Source organism: Coregonus lavaretus (genome assembly GCF_964263955.1).
Source record: "Coregonus lavaretus genome assembly, chromosome: 18".
NCBI lineage: Eukaryota > Metazoa > Chordata > Actinopteri > Salmoniformes > Salmonidae > Coregonus > Coregonus lavaretus.
The window spans coordinates 18,062,430-18,089,660 of NC_140005.1; positions in this window are offsets into that span (position 1 = coordinate 18,062,430).

A 27,231-nucleotide genomic window follows, 5' to 3' on the forward strand; every position below is an offset into this window, starting at 1 on the left:
TTCACTATTTTTATTGTTATTATTGTTATTGACTAATGTAATGCATTGTTAAGGGCACTAGCACAGAAGCATTTCACTGCACCTTTTATACCTGCTGTAAACTGTGTATGTGACAAATAAAATTTGATTTGATTTGAAGGTAGAATGACATGTTGATACATAGATACTCAAACCAATTTTGTGGTTTAAAAAACGTAAAAAAATGCTGTTGGATCAATATGATCAATTAACAGCTATTTGTTACTGTGGCCACGGCACATGTTTTCTATAAATGACTTTAAAATGTTAACATTTGCTAGATGTCTACTCCATTTCAGATCTGGTCACCACATAGTAATGAGACTCAGTCCAAAGATGTCATTTTTGGAATGCAACCAAAAACACCATTGACTAATGTTCTGCCCATGTTATTGTCAGTCAGCTTACTTTTGTTAACAACATTGAGCGTATTCAAACATAAAGTGAAGGATCCTAATTGAAAAGTAGGAAGCAGGATTTGCAACAAAAAAAAATCAAGACCTGCTCTTTAAGAGAACCCAAAATATAGCCACATGAGGTTCTGTTCATAGCTTGCGTATTTAAAATGAAGAGTAGTTCCCAAAAAATACCCACAATTTACCAAGCAGAGAGCTACCAATCTGTAAACAGAACCTATTTATGGATTATGCCACTGCCAGAAGAGAATTCTGAAAAAGGCCTATTGAATGGCTTTGAGCACAATAAAATAATTGCCTCACCGTTCTCCCTGGTATGCAAATATTCCGACGTTATCGGTGCGAAAATCAGGATCCCATACTCATACTCATACTCCTAGTCTTATGCCTACGAGGTGCGGGAGTATTGGGGAGGAGGGAGTCTTTTTCATTGTTTTTGATCAAATGAAAGTGCATTATTGCCGTCCAGAGAACAGTTTAGTTATGAGAGCAGAGAATCACTCTATGGGACCGATTTACTATTTCTATAGATTGACAGGATTTCTGTGAGGTCTATTTTGGCCTATATTTACCTGCCATTTCCTTCCAGCAAAGGTTTGTCCCTGAGCTGCGGTAAATCATCCCACTGTTTAGCACAGAAGAGATTTATGGGCCTTGTTGCTGACCACTCTCACAATGCAGCCCAGAACATTCTGCTGATTTGGGCCCGGCTGGGAAAAACATGAATATCACATTAGTCTTTTAGTGAGGAAGTGGGTAGATAGAACTTCCACCAACATGATTTGATGCGCAGCCGGAAATCACAGGACCATGTGGGCCAACTTTCTGTTGAAGCTGAAATGTCCATCGGTTAACGTTTTTACATATTTGGAATCAATTAAACTGCCAGTTGGGCAGTGTTTCTCATCTCCGGTCCTCGAGTACCCCCGGCCCCAACACTCGAGTACCCCCGGCCCCAACAGCACACATTTTTATTTTGGCCCCGGACAAGCACACCTGATTCTACTTGTCAGTCCTTGACAAGTTGAATCACACAAACACACACACACACACACACACACACACACACACACACACACACACACACACACACACACACACACACACACACACACACACACACACACACACACACACACACACACACACACACACACACACTCTACAATATATAAAGACATTACAACATACAAACACACACACACTCCAGTATATTTAAGGACATCACAACACTAGGCAGCTGATGGAATGATGGGGACCGATGCAAAGCTCTTTGTAGCTGAAGCAAACAGAAATATTATCAATCTGGGTCAGTCTGTTGAGGCCTGAGATTTCTGGACAGCCTCCAGCGGGGTCTCTCTTTTCCCCTGTTCACAGCTTTAACAAGTCTGATTTGACTGACCTGGGGAAACAGTTTAATGACCAGCTCTAGACTGCGTTTCAATGCTGCAATGCAAGGGTGGGTGGTCCAGCCCGGTTGGTGGAGGGGAGGGGGGGGGCTCATATTATGATGTACATACAGTGTGTTATTATAATAGAACAACAAACATTTTCCTCTTCACCCCCTGCTGAACTACCTTGATGAGGTCATGTAGCAAATTTACACAATGTTCAATGGGTCCAAATTGCAGGTCCTTACAGAGAGGTTAGTCAGATGATTTCTCATAGATGCCCCTTTGTGCTTCCATATTTGGAGTTCAAAAGCAATATTTGATATTGCATCTCTATACTTTTTGATCATGTGAAAATTCTATTTTAGATTTTAACTTTTCTTTGTTGCACGATAAGCCCAAACTACATTTGTTTAATCCTTCAGACTGGTGTATAAAAAAATAAAAAAATATGTGTAACCCTGTATTTCTTTCAACCCTTTCCTACTCAGGATAACTGCAACACAGTGATATTAGTGGGTTATTTTGTTCATTTTTTGTCAACCTGCGGGATACCTCTGAATATACTATGATAGGTTTTCACTGGTCGAGACTTAATAAACATCACAGGGTTTTATGAGATGCACGGCGCCACATCTCGCAAGTCAACTCTGCTACTTAAAATAATTTACTTGGAACCTGTCCTTTTCACTTGTTTTATCTGCAATTAATCAGCCATCGTGTTTAATGTGAGTTTGTTAGGTTTACCCCTGTCCCCTCCGCTGCTCCCACCAGGTTTATAGTGAGCACAGAAGTTCTGACACTCAACAAGCTTTTCAAGTTTTTATTTCCTCGTAATCCTACAGATATTGATGTCTGAAAATCTTCATATTCAAGACTGGTCAGATACTATTTTTGGAAATAAGTATCGCGACAGACTGTTGAAATAGTAAAATAGGTAAAGCTAGCATGCTTTCTTGGGCATTTCTAACACAATATAATCAGAAATTACACCTTTTTGCATTGAATTGCATTAGTTTCACATTGTATTTTGTGTGCCGTGTTACAGTAATCCTTCAAAAACCTCAAGGAAAATAAAACGTGCGGTTAGACGACAGCCTCTCAACCAAAGCCATGTTAATTTATTTGTACTTTGCTAATGGAAAAACTATTTCCCTAATTACGGTAAATACTAAGTTGCTATTTCATGTGGAATCATTCATGTTTGATGCCTGTTCCGATAAGCCACTTTTGAAGTTGTACTGTATATGCTGTGAATTGTTTCTTTAAACTCATTCAAGTACCAGAATCACCCCTGCTTCCCCACTGAGAGTAGGGAGCAGTGAGCGGGTACATCAGCACTTGGCTCCAGAGCCAAGACTCTCCAAACATATTTTCCTGGTGTCTAAAATTAGCCCTATAATGATGTAATGGCTTCTTTTTCTCTGAACTAATACTCTGTCCCTGTGGGAATACATGATGTGGGCTAGCACTAAAGATTAACAGAAATACATCAGACTGACACATACTAGGGGCCTGGGATTTAAACATATTTATGATTCAAATAAAATAAACTGGAGCAACAATTTATTTTCATACTTTTAATTTAATCCATAAATGGAGCATTTTTACAGAATGTCATTGAAGCATCTTATTTATGATTTATTTGTGAGGTTTTTCAACCTAATTCTAACAGGGTAGACTAAGAATGACTAGCAGGAGTGCACAGAGTTGATAATGTTTAACAGACATACTGGTCAACAGATCTTGATACTGTAGATGTGCTGAATCACAAGTTTATATTTAGAGGTTCCAAACAGAGCCAGAGGGCAGTTAAGATCCCCTCAACACTCTCCCTGACCACCTTTTCCAGTGCACTTTCATTAAAGGCTTTTATGTGGAGTCCATGATGGCTGGAGAGAATGGAAAGGACATGCTTAAGTAGATTCCACTTCATTATTAAACCTATAGGTCACATTTAATTGAACTTGTATTAATCTGTTTTATTTCAACTAATGAGTGCTGCTGTAAATTTAACTGTAGTTGAGGAATTTCTATTACCCTGAGCAATCTTTTGATCAGGTAGGGAAGTTATTCAGGGTCAGGGGAGTTGAAGAATCTTTACTGTGTACAGTACAGTGTCCGATTACAGAAAGGTTTGATTTTGTCCTCTCATTAAGAATTCTCGATCACAAAGAAAAAGTAAAAAAGTCAAGGGTCTGGCTAACAACCAAAGGTTGTTAGCCATGAATGGCATGGAATATTTTCAATGGTCAATAGTGTGTACAGTAAAGTATGGATAGGGAAATTAAATGTGTAATATATCATAGTGTTTTTAAATATATTATATATCATAGTGTCTCCAAAAAAGTATTATTAAACATTACTCATCTACAAGCAAAATGAAACACATGGAATGTGACATAATATGAACAGAAGTGCCTTATGCTTATGGATCATCTGTTCGCCCATACTGTCACTAACCCCCAGACACAAAGCCTGTGAACCCTAGAATTCCTCCAGCCCATTGACTCCGGAACGCCTCAGATAGAACCATGCATGTTCTGAAAACAAACATGACAACCTGCACAGTCTGGGCCCAGACCTAGAGAGCCATGCATAGAGATCGCTCCTGATAGCTGTTTCCTGCTATGTAACCACACAGCTGCGTCTTCTAAGAGAGGGCATCTTGGTGATGTAGACATTTCCAGGGGTCAAGGAGAAGAAAAATAATGCAGTTTTAATAGTGACCAACAACGGACCACCAAGGTTTCTACCATCAAGCATGCAATGCAGGGATCACAGATGTACTGTAAGTTAAAGATCAGGGCGATGGTTGGAAAGTTCCTAAATTAATCTGATTGATCATCTAGGACTAACTTGTGGCGCAGTGGTCTAAGGCACTGCATCGCAGTGCTAGCTGTGCCACTAGAGATCCTGGTTCGTATCCAGGCTCTGTCGTAGCTGGCCGTGACCTGGAGACCCATGGGGCGGCGCACAATTGGCCCAGCGTCGTCCAGGGTAGGGGAGGGAATGGCCGGCAGGGATGTAGCTCAGTTGGTAGAGCATGGCGTTTGCAATGCCAGGGTTGTGGGTTCGATTCCCACGGGGGGCCAGTATGAAAAATATAATGTATGCACTCACTAACTGTAAGTCGCTCTGGATAAGAGCGTCTGCTAAATGACTAAAATGTAAAACATGTAAAATGTAACTGACCTGATACATCCAACACCTCTTCAAGATCATCTTGATGAAGCTAAAGTTAAGCTTCCCATCTTACCCATGGCCATTTTCAAGCTATTAGCTTGGTAGCTTTAAAGAAACTCTACAACTCTTATGTCCTATATGTCCTATGAAATCTTATCATATGTGGTCCGTGTTTGCCAGTAAATAGTCTACCTGGGAGAAACAATAGTGCCACACAACATGGTACCCAAGATATGTACCCAAGCGCATTTGTTTCATGCATCACACGTCAGGGGTTTAATGTCATGGACAACATTGTGCTCAAGAGAATTAAAGATAAATGAAATTAAAGGCCGGTTTAGTTTGTTCGAGCTTCCTCCACAAAATAAATATTTTACATATTGAGTGGATTAGCATACTTATCTAACCTGGATAGTTAATAGCATGTGAACAAGTCTTTACCCTACTCGCATGGTTGATCACAAAGGGACAACCATTACCAAAGAAAGGACATGGCAGTTCACTGATAACGTTTGCTTGTGTCTTTTGAAATGCACAATTGGCGATCACTTTCAGATATCTCATTGTTCATCAGATGAACAACTTCGTGGGATGACGTTATGAAAAGATGATCCAGTTCCAGTCCGTAGAGGGAAAACTTTGAGGACAGAGAGATAATAGCAACATAATATTCAGTGCTGTCTAATTTGAGTCTAATGAAGCCTATTTGTTTGTGATGTTTTCTGTCCTCAGATATGGAAAGCTGTGAAAGCCTGTTGCAGATGAAGAGAGAGGTCCCAATGAATGTGTCAAAAATGTTTCCATACAGGAAAACATTACCTCAGTATTTTACCCAAAATGCTCAGACTTTTCTGTTTCCATCTACATGGGCCAGCACCCGTGTCTCACTGGGCCATGGCTCCGGCGTACCTGCCCTCACTTGGGGCCAAAGCCAGTCCACTAGTACTTTTCAGCTGACACTCACATAACAATGGCTAACTGTGAACTTTAACACCTTCTCACAAAGCAACTCTGTATACCAGAAATATTTTTGTATACAACATTTGCTAAAATAGGTAGGCCTACCTACAGTGGGGAAAAAAAGTATTTAGTCAGCCACCAATTGTGCAAGTTCTCCCACTTAAAAAGATGAGAGAGGCCTGTAATTTTCATCATAGGTACACGTCAACTATGACAGACAAAATGAGAAAAAAAAATCCACAAAATCACATTGTAGGATTTTTAATGAATTTATTTGCAAATTATGGTGGAAAATAAGTATTTGGTCAATAACAAAAGTTTCTCAATACTTTGTTATATACCCTTTGTTGGCAATGACACAGGTCAAACGTTTTCTGTAAGTCTTCACAAGGTTTTCACACACTGTTGCTGGTATTTTGGCCCATTCCTCCATGCAGATCTCCTCTAGAGCAGTGATGTTTTGGGGCTGTCGCTGGGCAACACAGACTTTCAACTCCCTCCAAAGATTTTCTATGGGGTTGAGATCTGGAGACTGGCTAGGCCACTCCAGGACCTTGAAATGCTTCTTACGAAGCCATTCCTTCGTTGCCCGGGCGGTGTGTTTGGGATCATTGTCATGCTGAAAGACCCAGCCACGTTTCATCTTCAATGCCCTTGCTGATGGAAGGAGGTTTTCACTCAAAATCTCACGATACATGGCCCCATTCATTCTTTCCTTTACACGGATCAGTCGTCCTGGTCCCTTTGCAGAAAAACAGCCCCAAAGCATGATGTTTCCACCCCCATGCTTCACAGTAGGTATGGTGTTCTTTGGATGCAACTCAGCATTCTTTGTCCTCCAAACACGACGAGTTGAGTTTTTACCAAAAAGTTATATTTTGGTTTCATCTGACCATATGACATTCTCCCAATCCTCTTCTGGATCATCCAAATGCACTCTAGCAAACTACAGATGGGCCTGGACATGTACTGGCTTAAGCAAGGGGACACGTCTTGCACTGCAGGATTTGAGTCCCTGGCGGCGTAGTGTGTTACTGATGGTAGGCTTTGTTACTTTGGTCCCAGCTCTCTGCAGGTCATTCACTAGGTCCCCCCGTGTGGTTCTGGGATTTTTGCTCACCGTTCTTGTGATCATTGTGACCCCACGGGGTGAGATCTTGCGTGGAGCCCCAGATCGAGGGAGATTATCAGTGGTCTTGTATGTCTTCCATTTCCTAATAATTGCTCCCACAGTTGATTTCTTCAAACCAAGCTGCTTACCTATTGCAGATTCAGTCTTCCCAGCCTGGTGCAGGTCTACAATTTTGTTTCTGGTGTCCTTTGACAGCTCTTTGGTCTTGGCCATAGTGGAGTTTGGAGTGTGACTGTTTGAAGTTGTGGACAGGTGTATTTTATACTGATAACAAGTTCAAACAGGTGCCATTAATACAGGTAACGAGTGGAGGACAGAGGAGCCTCTTAAAGAAGAAGTTACAGGTCTGTGAGAGCCAGAAATCTTGCTTGTTTGTAGGTGACCAAATACTTATTTTCCACCATAATTTGCAAATAAATTCATTAAAAATCCTACAATGTGATTTTCTGGAGAAAAAAATTCTCAATTTGTCTGTCATAGTTGACGTGTACCTATGATGAAAATTACAGGCCTCTCTCATCTTTTTAAGTGGGAGAACTTGCACAATTGGTGGCTGACTAAATACTTTTTTCCCCCACTGTATATGCCATGGGTTATGTGTGTAGGCCTAACTATGTTAGCACATGTTGTATACAAAAATACAGTTAAACATCACACACAATGTATGAACCTATTACAATTGGAGCAGGCCAAACCTGCTGGAGGTCAGCTGGGTGTGCAAGGTTCTGTTTCAGCCAAGCAATAACACACCTGATTCAACTTATCAAACGTAATGAGTTGATAATCAAGTGTGCTATTGCTGGTCTGGAACAGAAGTCTGCTCACCCAGTAGATCAGGGATCAGTGGAGCAAGGTTGGCCACCGCTGGTATGGAGTTTATGTTGTTCACCTGAAATGATGCTTTAGTAATAATAACCTACTTGTTATTACTCAATGATCTATTGTTGTTTAGACTAAGATGTCTAATCTTTACATACGAGTTAGCTTATTTGTACATTTTGAAGTGATGAAGTGTTGATTCTTTGAAGTGAAGTGTTGTTTTAATTTGTTTTAATTGTTAAACTATTATTCAAAATGAACTAGAGTCAATGTTGATTAATCACAGATCACAATCCTGCAATGAAGAGGTGAAATGTGTCTGTGTTTCTGTGTTGTATTCTCAAATGAACATTTCCTTTCTGTCTAGTTGTAAGATCTCCAATCTGTTTTACTTGATTGTCACTCTGTCTCAGTATATCAGCTATCTGAATCCATTTAGCAGCTTATCATATGTCATGCATCGCCAATGCAGCCATAAGCCTACAGTATGATGGCATTACTGGCCTTATGGGGATCTGTCATCTGAAGCAGAGATTAGCTAAACTCACACATTGTATACATGTTGAGATGTATGTTCTCAATTTAAAATGATACCAGTAGACAATGTAAATGAGGCAAACCATATACCAGATTTTGTACATGCCTTTTAAGTGCTGACGTAAAAATGGTTTAGTGCAAATCCAACCCTTGTAATTTAGGTAGAGGATGAAAATAAGGAGATGATAATTAGGCTACAGGAGATACAGTGCTATGAAAAGGAAATTGTCCCCTTTTTAATTTTCTCTACTTTTGCATATTTTTTTATACTGAATGTTATCAGATCTTTAACCAAATCCTAATATTAGATAAAGGGAACCTGAGTGAACAAATAACACACAATGACATTTATTTGATTTATTTCATAAACAAAGTTATGCAACACCCAATGGCCCCAGTGTGAAAAAGTAATTGCCCCCTTACACTCAATAACTGGTTATGCCACCTTTAGCTGCTATAACTGCAACCAAATGCTTCCTGTAGTTGTTAATCAGTCTCTCACATCGCTGTGGAGGAATTTTGGCCCACTCTTCCATGCAGAACTGCTTTAACTCAGTGACATTTGTGGGGTTTCAAGCATGAACTGCTTGGGATTAGGTCTGGACTTTGACTAGGCCAAATTTGTTGCTTTTTAGCCATTTTCATGTAGACTTGATTGTGTGTTTTGAATCATTGTCTTGCTGCATGACCCAGCTGCACTTCAGCTTCAGCTCACAGACAGATGACCTGACATTCTCCTGAAGAATTCTCTGATAGAGAGCATCCAAAAGTTTATACTTTTGACTCATCTGTCCATAGAATATTCTTCCAGGATTCTTGATGATCATCCAGGTGCATCCAAATGCTTTTTGGCAAACTTTAGTCAACTTTTTTGACGAGATGGGTCCCATTATGTCTGGCGAAAACCAAACACTGCATTCCACAGTAAGAACCTCATACCAATGGTCAAGCATGGTGGTGATAGTGTGATGGTTTGGGGATGCAGAAATCAGCTAAAGGGGGGTGGGAATCCGGTGTAAATCAGTGACGCCTTGCAACACATTTTAGGGAAACCTGGTTCGCAACGAGGCTAATCAGATGGCAACCTTCTTTGAGGACTCGACTCCGGGTTCCCCATTTTTTTGGGGTCTCCATTACTTACTTTTTACTTTTTCCACAAGATCATAGTTTTTGTCTTTTTGACAGGTATGTATGTTGTATGAACAATCCATTACACATGTAATATGGATTAGCATACCCTGAGTCACATAGACAAAGGCATTGTGGGTAACGCCTGAGTCAACAAGGGGATCCAGGACATGGAGGCTGCATTCACACAGGCAGCCCAATTCTGATATTTTTTCCACTAATTGGTCTTTTGACCAATCACATCAGATCTTTTCACATCAGATCTTTTTCTGAGCTGATCTGATTGGTCAAAGACTAATTAGTGGAAAGAATATCAGAATTGTGCTGCCTGTGTGAATGCAGCCTTCATGTCCTGGATCCCCTTGTTGACTCAGGCGTTACCCACAATGCCTTTGTCTATGTGACTCAGGGTATGCTAATCAAATTGTACACATTACATGTATAATGGGTTGTTCATACAACATACATACCTGTCAAAAAGAAAAACAAACAAAAATATAAATATCAGAACTGGGCTGCCTGTCTAAACGCAGTCGAATAGTCGTAAGATTCAGGCCCTATATGATTGAAAATAAGCAGTAACATCCTAGCTTAATTCAGACACCCTACACATTTATGTTGAAGATAGCCCATTTCTTAGGCCCAGTCAGAGTTTCAAAGAAGACGGGAAACCAAAGAGATGTAGCAATACATTACAAGGGGACCTGTAAATCTCTCCTTACAGATGTTTGTGGAAAGATTACAACAGCAAGTTGATAGGTGATAATTGAGTACCAGACCTTGTAACAGGAGGCAGATTGTAACAGTTCACACACTGTTCCCACGGGAGTCAGCAGTGTACGCACGCTAAATTGTTACTTCACCCAATTAGATTTTAATGTATTGCTGTTTCCTAAATGCCTATGTCCAGGATTACACAAAATAAGCTTTACACGTCCATATTGTAAACCTCGCAGTTTGGTCAGGTGTTGACCAGCCAGAATCCTATAAGCAAGTCCAGCAAACTACAAAAAAAAGTGTCCTCGATAGCGCACTGGAAATGCCTCCATGGGTCAAGGGTATTTATTGTGGACATCTGTTCTGGGTTGAAGGGTCACAGAAGGTACAAGTACATATGGAGTCTTTTTTCACAGTAGAGGGGGCTTTCCTCCACTGCTGCGGATGTCCAGGGTGTCAGTGTCTCTATCGTTGACCGCCCACCACCCACTCACCCCACCCTTCCCTCCACTGCTGCGGATGTCCAGGGTGTCAGTGTCTCTATCGTTGACCGCCCACCACCCACTCACCCCACCCTTCCCTCCACTGCTGCGGATGTCCAGGGTGTCAGTGTCTCTATCGTTGACCGCCCACCACCCACTCACCCCACCCTTCCCTCCACTGCTGCGGATGTCCAGGGTGTCAGTGTCTCTATCGTTGACCGCCCACCACCCACTCACCCCACCCTTCCCTCCACTGCTGCGGATGTCCAGGGTGTCAGTGTCTCTATCGTTGACCGCCCACCACCCACTCACCCCACCCTTCCCTCCACTGCTGCGGATGTCCAGGGTGTCAGTGTCTCTATCGTTGACCGCCCACCACCCACTCACCCCACCCTTCCCTCCACTGCTGCGGATGTCCAGGGTGTCAGTGTCTCTATCGTTGACCGCCCACCACCCACTCACCCCACCCTTCCCTCCACTGCTGCGGATGTCCAGGGTGTCAGTGTCTCTATCGTTGACCGCCCACCACCCACTCACCCCACCCTTCCCTCCACTGCTGCGGATGTCCAGGGTGTCAGTGTCTCTATCGTTGACCGCCCACCACCCACTCACCCCACCCTTCCCTCCACTGCTGCGGATGTCCAGGGTGTCAGTGTCTCTATCGTTGACCGCCCACCACCCACTCACCCCACCCTTCCCTCCACTGCTGCGGATGTCCAGGGTGTCAGTGTCTCTATCGTTGACCGCCCACCACCCACTCACCCCACCCTTCCCTCCAACTTGCCATGTCAGGTGACAGCCGTCCGTCGAGATTTATTAGGGCCAGGATTTATGTTTTTAGCAGCCGGGTCCCGGTCCTTAGTAGTCGTGCTCACCGCAGGCAGTGTTTTTCTTCCTGCACATTCTTATTAGTTTAGTTTATTACAGCAGCACGTCTGGTGAGGTCATTTATGGCCGACCATGGTGGTATGACAAACTCCTTTATAACTGCGAGGCTTCAGCACGTTGGATGAGATCACTTGTGCCTTCCTCTTCCTTTCCCTTTGCTGCTCAGACGCCGGCTCCATAGGTAATGAAATCATCTATTTATCTGTATATTTGCGCAGGAATACGATGGACTGGGGGGACGTTGTTGTTGCTGTGGGATCACTGGCTGGGGGGTTATTTCACACACAGTTGAGGTTATTTTTCTGCCAGCCGATAAACACCATTGAGATTATATAGAAGAGGCAGCAGGTCGGGAGCACATGTTGCTGACATAAATGAACAAGACGTTGGGCAGGATGCTGAAACAGTAGTGATGGGAAACACACTGGCTATTGAACGCCACTAACGGGCAAAATATCATCTAATGTCAATCACTGATATTTACATTTTTTTTTTAATTAAAAATCCGCTGCAGTCCCCATGGCTGTGAGTTAGAGCTCTACTCACTATTGGTGATTTTTTCCTATCTCCAATAAAAGGACAGGAAAACATATTTCGTATTAATCAAACCGGTAAATAGGAGCTGAGTGGTTTTTGAGGGATAATTATTAGCACTGAACGGCCTGCATTGGCCTCTGTGAGCGTACCCCGCTGGTGTTGAACTTGTGACCTTCATCCCACGGTGAGATGTTGTGACTAAGATAGAGGGCAGCAGAGAGATTTAGACATGCTTGTGGAACCTGTGTGGTCTTCAGTAATGTGATGTGTAGTCCAACACACACATTCAAGCCTTGGCCCGGGACTTAGCCCTGATTCATACTGAGTCACCATCTGTTAGAATACCCAGCAGTGTCATACCCGACCGCTGCCGTTAGAATCCAGGAAAATACTCTCAGGGGACGGTTTGCAGAATCCCAGGAAGCAGAATTGAAAAAGCTGTCCGTATGGAGAAAATCTGGAAGATGAAGATGCCGCATAATTCGCTATTTTGGAAAGGACGCTGTTGTTTATAATAGGTGTGTATATTTAACATTTAACACTTGCAAAAATGAAAAATGGTAGCACAAGTATAGCAACGCATGAAGACTGGCAATCTCCCAAATAAAACAAATAAAACAGAATACCATTGCCACTAAAGATCGTTCTGTACAGTATTTCTTACAACGACTACATGCAAACCTTATCTTAAGAACTGAATTATTCAACACCCACATTGGGTGTTTCTATCTGCCAACATTCATGCAGGGAATATACAGTGCCTTCAGAAAGTATTCAAAGATCTCACCACGTGACTGTTTAGTCACGGTAACTAGGTTTCTCCAAAACTGTGCTCTGATGATGCTGATGGTCATTAATAGCCGACCAAACTTGCTAACCGCCAGCCGCTAATGGCCTGGTACTCAGCAATCTATTGTGCCTCTAATCACTCTGACATCAATGCAAATGCAATCGAAAATCAAATCAAACACTTAATGAGAGCCCATGAGCTCATGTTGCGCAACATTTCTATAGGCTATGCAATTGCGTGAGAAAACAGAGTTTTGATTACCTCTATTAAAAAGAGGACTATCCCCATCAGTTTTCTATAGGCTAGGCCTACTATATTTATTTATCAACTTCCCTAATATTAAGCACATTGCTTCGCTTTACAACAGGAGGATAGCCTACCTGGCTGGCATGAAAATGAACTGCGGGAAAAGCGTCCTTCATTCGCTCTTTAAGTGCATATACAGTTGGGGAAAAAAGTATTTAGTCAGCCACCAATTGTGCAAGTTCTCCCACTTAAAACGATGAGAGAGGCCTGTAATTTCCATCATAGGTACACGTCAACTATGACAGACAAATTGAGGGAAAAAAATCAAGAAAATCACATTGTAGGATTTTTTATGAATTTATTTGCAAATTATGGTGGAAAATAAGTATTTGGTCACCTACAAACAAGCAAGATTTCTGGCTCTCACAGACCTGTAACTTCTTCTTTAAGAGGCTCCTCTGTCCTCCACTCGTTACCTGTATTAATGGTACCTGTTTGAACTTGTTATCAGTATAAAAGACACCGGTCCACAACCTCAAACAGTCACACTCCAAACTCCACTATGGCCAAGACCAAAGAGCTGTCAAAGGACACCAGAAACAAAATTGTAGACCTGCACCAGGCTGGGAAGACTGAATCTGCAATAGGTAAGCAGCTTGGTTTGAAGAAATCAACTGTGGGAGCAATTATTAGGAAATGGAAGACATACAACATTTACATTTAAGTCATTTAGCAGACGCTCTTATCCAGAGCGACTTACAGTTAGTGAACACATATTTTTTTATACTGGCCCCCTGTGGGAATTGAACCCACAACCCTGGCGTTGCAAACGCCATGCTCTATCAACTGAGCTACATCCCTGCCGGCCATTCCCTCCCCTACCCTGGGCCAATTGTGCGCCGCCCATGAGTCTCCCGGTCGCGACAGAGCCTGGATTCAAACCAGGATCTCTAGTGGCACAGTTAGCACTGCGATGCAGTGCCTTAGACCACTGCGCCACTCAGGTGACCACTGATAATCTCCCTCGATCTGGGGCTCCACGCAAGATCTCACCCCATGGGGTCAAAATGATCACAAGAACGTTGAGCAAAAATCCCAGAACCACACGGGGGGACCTAGTGAATGACCTGCAGAGAGCTGGGACCAAAGTAACAAAGCCTACCATCAGTAACACACTACACCGCCAGGGACTCAAATCCTGCAGTGCGAGACGTGTCCCCCTGCTTAAGCCAGTACATGTCCAGGCCCGTCTGAAGTTTGCTAGAGTGCATTTGGATGATCCAGAAGAGGATTGGGAGAATGTCATATGGTCAGATGAAACCAAAATATAACTTTTTGGTAAAAACTCAACTCGTCGTGTTTGGAGGACAAAGAATGCTGAGTTGCATCCAAAGAACACCATACCTACTGTGAAGCATGGGGGTGGAAACATCATGCTTTGGGGCTGTTTTTCTGCAAAGGGACCAGGACGACTGATCCGTGTAAAGGAAAGAATGAATGGGGCCATGTATCGTGAGATTTTGAGTGAAAACCTCCTTCCATCAGCAAGGGCATTGAAGATGAAACGTGGCTGGGTCTTTCAGCATGACAATGATCCCAAACACACCGCCCGGGCAACGAAGGAGTGGCTTCGTAAGAAGCATTTCAAGGTCCTGGAGTGGCCTAGCCAGTCTCCAGATCTCAACCCCATAGAAAATCTTTGGAGGGAGTTGAAAGTCCGTGTTGCCCAGCGACAGCCCCAAAACATCACTGCTCTAGAGGAGATCTGCATGGAGGAATGGGCCAAAGTACCAGCAACAGTGTGTGAAAACCTTGTGAAGACTTACAGAAAACGTTTGACCTGTGTCATTGCCAACAAAGGGTATATAACAAAGTATTGAGAAACTTTTGTTATTGACCAAATACTTATTTTCCACCATAATTTGCAAATAAATTCATTAAAAATCCTACAATGTGATTTTCTGGATTTTTTTCCCTCATTTTGTCTGTCATAGTTGACGTGTACCTATGATGAAAATTACAGGCCTCTCTCATCTTTTTAAGTGGGAGAACTTGCACAATTGGTGGCTGACTAAATACTTTTTTTCCCCACTGTATGACATGTATTTTCTTCCCCTGCCCCTGTTCCGACAGGTGCATGATAATGTTCCCTTCTAAATCGAAACTAATTTCACACATATATTATTTAGTATATGTAAAGACAAGATTCAATTAAGAATAGTCTGATGGGTGACAATATTAGCCTATCACTTTTGAATGATGCCCAGCATGTGCAGTAAGGCAAGAAACAGCACATGCCTTTTTTTTGGCTACTTTTTCAAATCATAGTCTCACACATCATATAGCCTGGCCCATAGGCCTATATGTTTAGATAAGGTTTGTATCACAACTAAACATAGCCTATAGGCCTAGGACTCCTGGAACACAGTCAGAGCACATTGCCTACAGAGCCTAGTGAAACGTGTTATTATAAGCCCAGTCATTGAGCAATCGCGTGTGAAAACAGTTTTGACTGACCACTATTTAAAAGAGCTTTCTCCTGCTGCTATATTTATTGCTCAATTCTTGAAATTAAGCACTAATCCGTTTTACAACCTGGCATACATAGGCGGTGCGTGAGATTAAAGTTTGGGGAAGCTGAATAAAAAATTGATTAAATAGATTTTTTCTCACCCATCTACACACAATATCCCAAAATGACAAAGTGAAAACATGTTTTTAGAAAGTTTTGCAAATGTATTGAGAATTAAATACATAAATATCTCATTTACACCCCTGAGTCAATACTTTGTATAAGCACCTTTGGCAGCGTTTACAGCTGTGAGCTTCCCACACCTGGATTGCGCAATATTTGCCCGTTATTATTTTCTAAATTATTCAAGCTCTGTCAAATTGGTTGTTGATCATTGCTAGACAACCATTTTCAGTTCTTGCCATAGATTTTCAAGTAGATTTAAGTCAAAACTGTAACTCGGACACTCAGGAACATTTACTGTCTTCTTGGTTAGCAACTCCAGCGTATATTTGGCCTTGTGTTTTAGGATATTGTCCTGCTGAAAGGTGAATTCATCTCCCAGTGTATGGTGGAAAGCAGACTGAACCAGGTTTTCCTCTAGGATTTTTCCTGTGCTTAGCTCCATTCCGTTTCTTTTTTATACTGAAAAACTCCCCAGTCCTTAATGACTACAAGCTTGCCCATAACATGATGCAGCCACCACTATGCTTGAAAATATGGAGAGTGGTACTCAGTAATGTGTTGTGTTGGATTTGCCCCAAACGTAACACTTTGTATTCAGGACAAAAAGTTAATTGCTTTGACAAATTTTTTGCAGTATTACTTTAGTGCCTTGTTGCAAAAAGGATGCATGTCTTCTTTTCACTCTGTCAATTAGGTTAGTATTGTGGAGTAACTACAATGTTGTTGATCCATCCTCAGTTTTCTCCTATCACAGCCATTAAACTCTGTAACTGTTTTAAAGTCACCATTGGCCTCATAATTAATTAGTAAAAAAGATTGAAAAACATAATTCCACTTTGACATTATGGGGTATTGTGTGTAGGCCAGTGACTAAAAATCTAAATTTAATCAATTTTTAATTCAAGCTGTAAAACAACAAAATGTGGAAAAAGTCAAGTGGTGTGAATACTTTCTGAAGGCACTGTACAGTGTGGCATATTTCTGTATGTCTACATTTCATTCAGTGAAACTCTGTCAATGAAGGGGTGGGAAATAACATGATTATAAAGTGTGATTTAGTAAGTGGTTCTCAAATGTAGTTGAAATCATATAATAATTTATGTTTATACTTGAAATATTTTGTAACAACTCAAATATTTGTCACATGTCAATTGTACAACATGGTTTGCATTTGGCAGGACAGTGAAACTATTCCTGTTGTGAAAGCAGATACGGTAGGCTTTTCTCCTGAGAACTTCAATGCACATTTCTATTCTTCTGTAGAGAACTGTAATGAGAGTTATATCTGCGGCAGCCAGTTCTCACAGCAGGGACCTGGGGTGCGAGCTGCAATAAGGAAATGTTACTCATCATTCCATGAAAGCGGATCATACCCAGACTCTTAGCAGATATTTATGTTTTATGAAAAACAGTCTCCCAGTTACACCAGCAGATACAGTTCTTGGGGTGTCCATTACCAGCCTTGAATGAAGGCAGCTGAAGTGGATTAGGCTAAACGTCCTTGGAAAAAATGGCCCACCACAAGACTAAAGGAAAAACTTCACAGCACAACACTGGCTGCTTGGTGTGTTCCAGAAGAAATGGACCCACTTTCTTGGTCATCTCCTTTTGCATGCAACACAATAACATGAACATGTAAATGTCTTCATGGTAGGGATTAGTAATCATGGTGGATAAGCATCCTATTCTGGAAGTGTGAGATGTCTATTTTTGTAACCTCATTCAGGATTGGCAAATATCAAAGCATTTGCCAATTGTGGGCCTTTTCCCCCACTTATGCCTTGGCATAAGGGACAAAAAGTATGTTTTTTGCTTGAGTTAAATATTAATGCGTGAGTGAAGAAGCTGAGGTAAAGGGATGAGCATGAACAAGCGCACTCTGTCTGTGTTTACCTCTAGAGGGCAGCTGTTGGAAGCGGACACTTTCCATTTGCGTGGGGCCAGCTGTAGGGGTCAGTGGCTGGGAATAGGCACACTATTGCGCTTCCTGCTGGTGGCAGATGTCAAGGTCAGCGCTAAGGTAGAACTGCATCGTCACAAGAAAGAGGGAGGGATCCAGGTTCAACACCAATCAGAGTGGTCCAGAGAGGATGTGTTCCATTGGACAGCTTCATGGTAGTGCATGTAGATGCATGCAGATGTTAGACCAGTCAGTTGGTAGAGGATGGCACTTGTAACACCAGGGTTGTGGGTTCGATTCCCATGGGGGACCAGTATGGGAAAAATGTATGCACTCAGTACTGTAAGTCGATCTATTCATAGAAATTGTCTTTCACTAAAACCTGTATGGTGCGATAACATTTCCACTTGGCCCAGCTTTAATAGCTCCCACTTTACCACCAATGTGGATGTCTCCCAGATGAAGAGACCTCCCTTCAGTGCACACAGTCAATGTGCCCTTATTTTGAAAGATCCTGCTTTTCATTGGCTGCGGAGAGTATTGATTATAAGTGTAACCATAGCAATAAAGAATATTTAGCATGGTTGGAATATTTTTTTGCGATCTTGTTATTGTTTTTAATTAATACGCAAAGTACTTTAAGTCAGACCACCAAGTTATACTTTGTTATCTTTATTAAAGATCTCCGCAACATTTAGTGCATCATGCATGACCTCCGCTAAAAGCTTGGAAATTGAAATAACATATTCAACATACAGGTGATTCACTTAAACGCTTTTACACTCCATATTTACATCATTTAGCAGACGCTCTTATCCAGAGCAACTTACAGGTAGTGAGTGCATACATTTTTCATACTCGCCCCCCGTGGGAAACGAACCCACAACCCTGGCGTTGCAAGTGCCATGCTCTACCAACTGAGCTACAGGGGACCCTATCACACAGAGTAATATCATTTGAATGTCTCATTTGATAATCCTGTCAGGGTTACACAGCTGTACCAAAACACCAAGGATCTAAACACACCCAAGCCTCATTTTATGCTCGGGGAAGATCTTTGTATTACTTTTTTTGTCAGAAATCATCTGCCTCTGATCCATCCAAGACAGTGGAAAATAAATAATATAAGAATGTGCTGACATGTTAATAACCTCTTAAGGATCTGACCCTTTTTTTAAATTTTGCAAATCTAACTGCCTGTAGCTCAGGACCTGAAGCAAGGATATGCATATTAATAATATACCATTTAGCAGATGCTTTTATCCAAAGCGACTTACAGTCATGTGCGCATAAATTTTTTCTTATGGGGGGTCCCGGGGATCAAACCCACTACCCTGGCATTACAAGCGCCATGCTCTACCAATTGAGCTACAGAGGACCACATTCATGATACCATTTGAAAGGAAACACTTTGAAGTTTGTGGAAATGTGAAATTAATGTAGGAGAATATAACACATTAGATCTGGTAAAAGATAATACAAACCAAAAAACATGGGTTTTTTTTGTATATTTTTTCATCATCTTTTAAATGCAAGACAAATGCCACAATATAATATTGCAGTTTAGGCGCAATTTAGATTTTGGCCACTAGGTGGAAGCAGTGCGTGTGCAAAGTTTCAGATTGATCCAGAGAAGCATTGCAATACTGGATTATTTTGTATCAAGTCTGCCCAAATGTGCCGAATTGGTCAATTGATACATTTTCAAGTACATAACTATAGAGAACATACAAAAATGATATGGTAATACAAAATGTAAGTTTACACACTCCCAGGAATGTCATACATGATGGATCATTAGCTTATACACTAACTTTCACACATCTAGATGGCCGGGCGGGGTGGGTGTGGAGCCAGAGACAGCAGGGGTTCAAACTGTAGAACCCAGTTCCTACATTTGAATATAAAAATGTATTTTATCAAACAAAACTATGCTACATTTTATCTCTGTGACCCTTAGGATGACAAATCAGAGCAAGATTACTGAATGTAAGTACATTATTTACTTTCAGAGGTGAACGTATCAAACCAGTTGCTGTGATAGGTTTTTTGTTGTTGTGCACTCTCCTCAAACAATAGCATGGTATTTTCTCATTGTAATAGCTACTGTAAATTGGACAGTGCAGTTAGATTAACAAGAATTTAAGCTTTCTGCCAATATAAGACATGTCTAAGTCCTGGAAAGTTTGCTGTTACTTACAACAGTCATGCTAATCACATTAGCGCACGTTAGCTCAACCGTCCCATATACGGGACACCGATCCCGTAGAGGTTAAAGTTTATTCTAATTTCCATTTTGGCTGGTAGAGCATTTCTCTAGCCACAGAGGAGGATGTTAGCGCTCATCTGGCTCACTGCACAGGGCTGCTACGCGGTCGAATTCAGTTGGGTCATTACAGAACTAAATCCAAGTCACAACAGTAATTGCAGTTTGGGTAAAGCACTTAATTGGATTCAGAAGGCTGGTTCGGTGATGTTGTATGGGAATCTACACTACAATGACCAAAAGTATGTGGACACCTGCTCTTCGAGGATCTCGTTCCAAAATCAAGGGAATTAATATGGGGTTGGTCCCCCCTTTGCTGCTATAACAGCCTCCACACTTCTGGGAAGGCTTTCCACTAGATGTTGGAACATTGCTGGGGGGACTTGCTTCCATTCAGCCACAAGAGCATTGGTGAGGTCGGGCACTGATGTTGGGCGACTAGGCCTGGCTCGCAGTCGGTGTTCCAATTCCTTCCAAAGGTGTTCGATGGGGTTGAGAACAGGGCTCTGTGCAGGCCAGTCAAGTTCTTCCACACCGATCTCGACAAACCATTTCTGTATGGATCTCGCTTTGTGCACGGGGGCATTGTCATGCTGAAACAGGTAAGGGCCTTCCCCAAACTGTTGCCACAAAGTTGGAAGCACAGAATCGTCTAGAATGCCATGGAAAACCATTTCATGAAGCTCCCAACGAACAATTATTGTGCTGACATTGCTTCCAGAGGCAGTTTGGAAGTCGGTAGTGAGTGTTGCACCGGGGACAGACAACTTTTTATGCGCTACGCACTTCAGCAGTCGGCGGTCCTGTTCTGTGAGCTTGTGTGGCCTACCACTTTGCGGATGAGCCGTTGTTGCTCCTAGACATTTCCACTTCACAATAACAGAACTTACAGTTGACCGGGGCAGCTCTAGCAGGGCAGAAATTTGACGTACTGACTTGTTGGAAAGGTGGCATCCTATTACGGTGCCATGTTGAAAGTCCCTGAGCTCTTCAGTAAGGCCATTCTACTGCCAATGTTTGTCTATGGAGATTGCATGGCTGTGTGCTCGATTTCATACACCTGTCAGCAACGGGTGTGGCTGAAACAGCCGAATCCACTAATTTGAAGGGGTGTCCACATACTTTTGTATATATAGTGTATATTGAAGTAGTGGGATGCTGAGTATGATCAAATTATTAGCCTTAAGCGCATAAAATGATTTTGAGAGGCCTTGAATCCTATATGTTCACTGTTTCCTATATTTTTAATTCTCACAAGATAAATTAGCTATTCGTGCAAGAAGTTAACAGATATGTTTTAATGAAGACATTAACAATCACAATGTACTGCATATCCTCCTTACCTTTTCAAACAGTTTAAACGCCAGGATTCCCAACACTCTGAGGGACTGTGAAGTTTGACCACCTGTCCACTGTGGAGAAGTGCTAAACTGCTAATCCTTGGGATCTGAAGGTAAATAAGCAGGCTCTAGAATATCAAGAGGGACACACAATATTTAGTTAAGGGATTCAGGAGGGAAGCTTTCAGAGATATTTACCTGAGGATGGAGGCTGTCTTTGTGCTGCTGGATGGGTCAGAGTATCACTTTTCACTAGAGGATGAGATAGTCCCTGAGCAATGATAGTATCTGCAGTGTTTACATAGGGCTATCTCTGACCCTGTCACGATTAATGTGACTACATCTACTATGATTGTTACCTCCTCACTTGAATCAGAATATACTGGAATAATAAGTAACACTTTACAATAAGTTGATCTAATACCTGCAGTAATTCTGCAATTACTGAAGTAACAACAGACATGTATTAACAGGTTGTTTCATAGTCATTTAGTCATTTACAATAAACTGATTTGCCATTCAATGATTCTCTGATAGTTGGCATGATCTGGGGTTCTCAGTGTGGCACCTCTGTTGAACCCAGGACAATTAGAGCGAGTCAGTCTGATGATCAGATCAGAGCCATATCTCTGCTGCCTAGAACATTATTATGGGGCGGCTCAGCAGGGTAGAGTGGGATATCGCTATGCCCAGGTTGCTCTGGGCAGGTAAACGCCTGTTACACAAGGTAAAGCTGCCCCCTCAGAGGTGTCTGCTCTCCCGCTTTATCTCACCGTCACTTAGAGAGGAGCAATCTTATACGTCTGGTTAAGAAATTCTATACCGACCACAGATTAACAGAGGTCAGAGTGGAAATAAGAGGAAGCAGAAGTTGGGCCAAATCCTTATTTGAGATGTGATATTTGTTTCTTATTTTTTAGACATTCACTATTTTTTAATTGTAAGACCAAATTATTATTTTTCATTCTTAAAAATATTTCTGCAATTCCAATTGAAGTGAGTGCAATTGCTAGCAATTGTTAACCGTGTTGTTTATTCAAATGGTACTGCCTGTAATCTCTTGAAACGACTGATCACTGTAGTGACAACAATGACCGTGATTACAGTAATAAGGGAGGTGTGTTCATGTTCTGACTGCCAATTATCTCAATCTACTACACCAATTGTGACAAAGAAATTAGCAGGCTAAGGTGCTACGAAACACGGTAATACAGCAACATAAATCAAGGAGACATGACGTTGCCAGCCCACAAACATCAGCAGAATATGGCAGCTGCCACTGTCTGATTGATAGCCCATGAGCAACACAGTTTCTTTTAAAACAGTCTAACGTTTCTGATACCGCTTTATTGGAAAAACACAAACCGTAGAATCCTTAACTAGGCCTCCACAGCTATTAAACTTAATTGACATTCCCAGCATAGTATTTTGTACATTATATACAGTCTCTGGCCATAGCAGGTGATAAGGTTATCCCTGGAGATCGGGGAAATGGCTCAATTTGGGCCTTTCAGACTCACTCAGAGGGAGCTGTGCTTGTGCCAGGAGTCGCCATCCTCGCGATCCTGACTTTTATAAGGCTCACACAGAGCTATCTCCACCTGAAATCAGAACACAGCAACAAAGAGCTGCTAAAACAGCACAACAGTCAGCGTTCAAATCCACTGTAAGGAGGTGTAGTGGTGGGGGAGGGAGGAAGGGAGTAGGATTCAGGGAGGCTTGTGGAGTTTGGGTTGAGCTTGGGCAAGAATGCTTACATGGTGCCAAGTTTTATTTCGTTGTAGGTCCATTACAAGAGCAATCACAGAGTGTGTGGCATTATGGAAGACATCCAGATGGTTAAGATGGAATTCCCTGATTGATTTGAGACCTGAACCCTGCACTCCTTGACATGATCACTATCATTCAGCACTCCTGTGGCACACAACTATTCATTAAAGATGATTATCAGCGGGACTGAAGGCGAGAGAGGGTTTTCAAGGGCAGCCGGCGAGGCGAGATCAATGGGCATCTTCTAGAACTGTCTCTGCCCTTCGCCTTCCTCTCTATATGGTTTCTTCACTGTAAGTGGAACTTCAAACAGCCACGCCAGTCTGGGAGACACCGTGTTGGCTCCTGTGATGTCATCGCAAGCGAGAGAAGCAAAGGACTGGGAGGCTGCAATTAATTAAGGCGTACACACAGGGACACAAACTTGCCCAAAACACAGAATACCTCACAGATGTAAGACAAGATCAAAGGCAGAGCTGCAAGGAATTCGATGTGCTCAACTCACTTTGGAGCCAGTCTAGCGGAAAGCTGCTATTATCTATGTGAATGTCATATCTACACACATTATTTTCCATTACTGAGTAGTCTGCCTATCTTACATCTGGAAATCTGTGAGATATGTCCATATAATAACAGCTCATTTGTCAATGTGGCTCAGGATAACCTGAGTTGTTTGGTCTTTTACACAGTCATACAATTCCACATTATTTCTCAGTTCATTTCTCTGTCACAATGCAATTGAAATTAATTCAAAAGATTATTCTGAACATTTCTTATCTATTTCATCTTGGCCTATCCTTTGACTTAATATCATTTTGACGGATGTAATGTTCTGGGTTATCCATGTGGAAAACCATCTATCATGTAGTGACTTACAACACATGAACAGTAACGCTGTGTCCGGCTTGACTAGACAGGAAACTCTCTGCTCATAGTAGCTGCAGGGAACAGAAGCTGACGTTGGAGAGACAGAGAGAGCGATAGAGGGAGAGTGTGAGAGAGAGAGAGAGAGAGAGAGAGAGAGAGAGAGAGAGAGAGAGCGAGAGAGAGAGAGAGAGAGAGAGAGAGAGAGAGAGAGAGAGAGAGAGAGAGAGAGAGAGAGAGAGAGAGAACCATGTTATCAGTGTCTGGTGGTAGAACTCAGCACTGAGTTGTGGCTCCTTGTTTAACAGCTGACTGCTTCCAATGAGGTGATAATGCACTATAAAGTGGAGGCGACAGGGTTGGCTTTTTGACCAGCTGACCTGACCACCTGATGTTTTCCCTTTTTTTAAAATAAGTGATTGTGCCTTTAGAATTCCATTACAACATCTGCTTAGTACTGATGTCATATTCATTAGAATTTAACCGTAAGGGAATGACATGTTATTACTATGTCATAAATATGCAATGATATGGAGTTTTACGTTTATCAGTTAAAAGGAAAAGTGCAACTGGATGTGTTTGACTTATTCTGGAAGCTATAAAAACAAAGAGAGTCGCACACTCCATATGTATAAACTTCCAGTAATTTATTGGGTAAAACACCAATGTTTCAGCATCACTGTGGCTTCTTCAGAGTCTGTGGAAACACTGTAACCTGTTTTGATTGAACAAGGCCCTATGTGTCTAACAGGGAGACGGAACTCCCTCCTCATTAATCTCCCAGCAGACCTTAGTGTCAGACTGGATCCTCAACGGGAACTTTCTGCCACTTGAACCTGCTACTGATGTTTGGCTTGAAAGAAGATGAAAGAGTAGGAATTAATTCCTCCATTAAAAGGCCAGACACTTTAATATTGCAGATAGAATGTAACTTCCATCAACGTAATTGTCTGCATCACTTCCAACCCCCCATATATTTTTTTCCCAGCAAATTCCTCCATTGAAAAGGCCAGACATTCGTGTACCTTTAGCTTTGTGGGACATCCTAAGCGACTCATAGCATTATCATTCTGGACAAACCAATATTTGCTTGGAGGAACACCAAGCAGCCTCATTTACCTGACCTTCATTCTAGTATGCCAATGCTGATGGATTAGCACTCACAGTGGAATCCAACCCTTCTGATCTTAGTTTGATCTTAAGTCTGCAGATCACTGCTACGGAAGAGCAGTATTTTCTCTTTTATTTTACTTGAGTCTGCATAAATGAGTTTGTTTAGATGTATTCTGAAAGAAATAATTGTATTTGTTTACAAACTGTTGCCACAAGACATCTTTGAGTGTCCCCTAAAATGAGAGCATATGAATCGATGTGCATTGACAAGAATTTAGTTGAAAAATCAGTCTATATCATCAATGTGCAAATGGTTAAGAGAGACTGTCTCCAGCCATGATGAAACAAATTAAACAAAAGTCAAATGACTGTTTTTCACTGTGTTCAGCAGGAAGGAGATTTGCAGCATTCTGAACATGAAAAGAGGCAAGTAACAAGCTGGTTTGAAGTCCGACCACATAGTGGTGAATCTCTGTTTAAGTCAGGTCTGCTTCGAATAAAAACTGATTTGCCTCCCCCTAAATTTAGTCTACTAAATTACACCTCCTCAGAGCATTGTAGGAATGCAGGAGACTTGAAGGCCCTCCTGCACATCCCAGTGTAATGAGAAACTGCTTGTGGAAGACACTGATCATAAAAGCAAAGACCTGTGATGATGAGACCAGGGGCATCCATCTTCCTTTATCCCCACCATCAACACCAAATAGAGAGACCATTCTCCTGACCTCTCTATTATTCCAATGCGATGAAAGTAGGCAAAGCACTTGAGGAGGTTGACGAAGACGAAGAAGGAGGGAGACTTGGTAACAAGCCATCATTGGGAATGAAAAACTACAACTGAAACTGACACAAATTGACCTCTGATGTCTTAGAGGAAACCTGCCAATAAGGATTAGAGGAAGACTGCCAATAAGGATTAGAGGAAGACTGCCAATAAGGATTAGAAGAAGACTGCCAATAAGGATTAGAATAAGACTGCCAATAAGGATGAGAGGAAGACTGCCAATAAGGATTAGAGGAAGACTGCCAATAAGGATTAGAGGAAGACTGCCAATAAGGATTAGAGGAAGACTGCCAATAAGGATTAGAGGAAGACTGCCAATAAGGATTAGAGGAAGACTGCCAATAAGGATGAGAGGAAGACTGCCAATAAGGATTAGAGGAAGACTGCCAATAAGGGTTAGAAGAAGACTGCCAATAAGGATTAGAGGAAGACTGCCAATAAGGATGAGAGGAAGACTGCCAATAATGAGTAGAAGAAGACTGCCAATAAGGATTAGAGGAAGACTGCCAATAAGGAGTAGAAGAAGACTGCCAATAAGGATTAGAGGAAGACTGCCAATAAGGAGTAGAAGAAGACTGCCAATAAGGATTAGAATAAGACTGCCAATAAGGATTAGAGGAAGACTGCCAATAAGGATTAGAGGAAGACTGCCAATAAGGATGAGAGGAAGACTGCCAATAAGGATTAGAGGAAGACTGCCAATAAGGAGTAGAAGAAGACTGCCAATAAGGATTAGAGGAAGACTGCCAATAAGGATTTTGGCTGTATATTGTATGAAATACCTACTATTGTTGGCTAATTAGGGAAGTGGGATTCGGGGGAACATTTAGACACTAGGCTACTTACAATTTAGCCTAACATATCGTTAGATTGGCTTTTGAAACACATAGGTAAGGCAATAGCCATCTATGCCTACTAGACTTTTATACAGTGCTTTTTATTAAACACAAGTCATCATGTATTACAATAAAGGTCAATTCGGGGACTGTCTTTTTATTTATTTGTTTTATGAATGTTTATTTGCTTCTGAATCTCAGTCTTTTCAGCCCAGCGAGTGGGTTCATGAGCTGTAGTAACGAGTAACTCAGGTGTCAGATTACATTACATAGCCACTACCACTGGAGGCTGGAAAGTCCCGCCTATTTAATTAGCCAAATGGCCCTTAACTTCTTGGCAGAAAGATATGCAGACGCGCGCGGCACTGTCAAACGAAGCACAACGCTGGAAATCTATCCGCATCCACATAAAC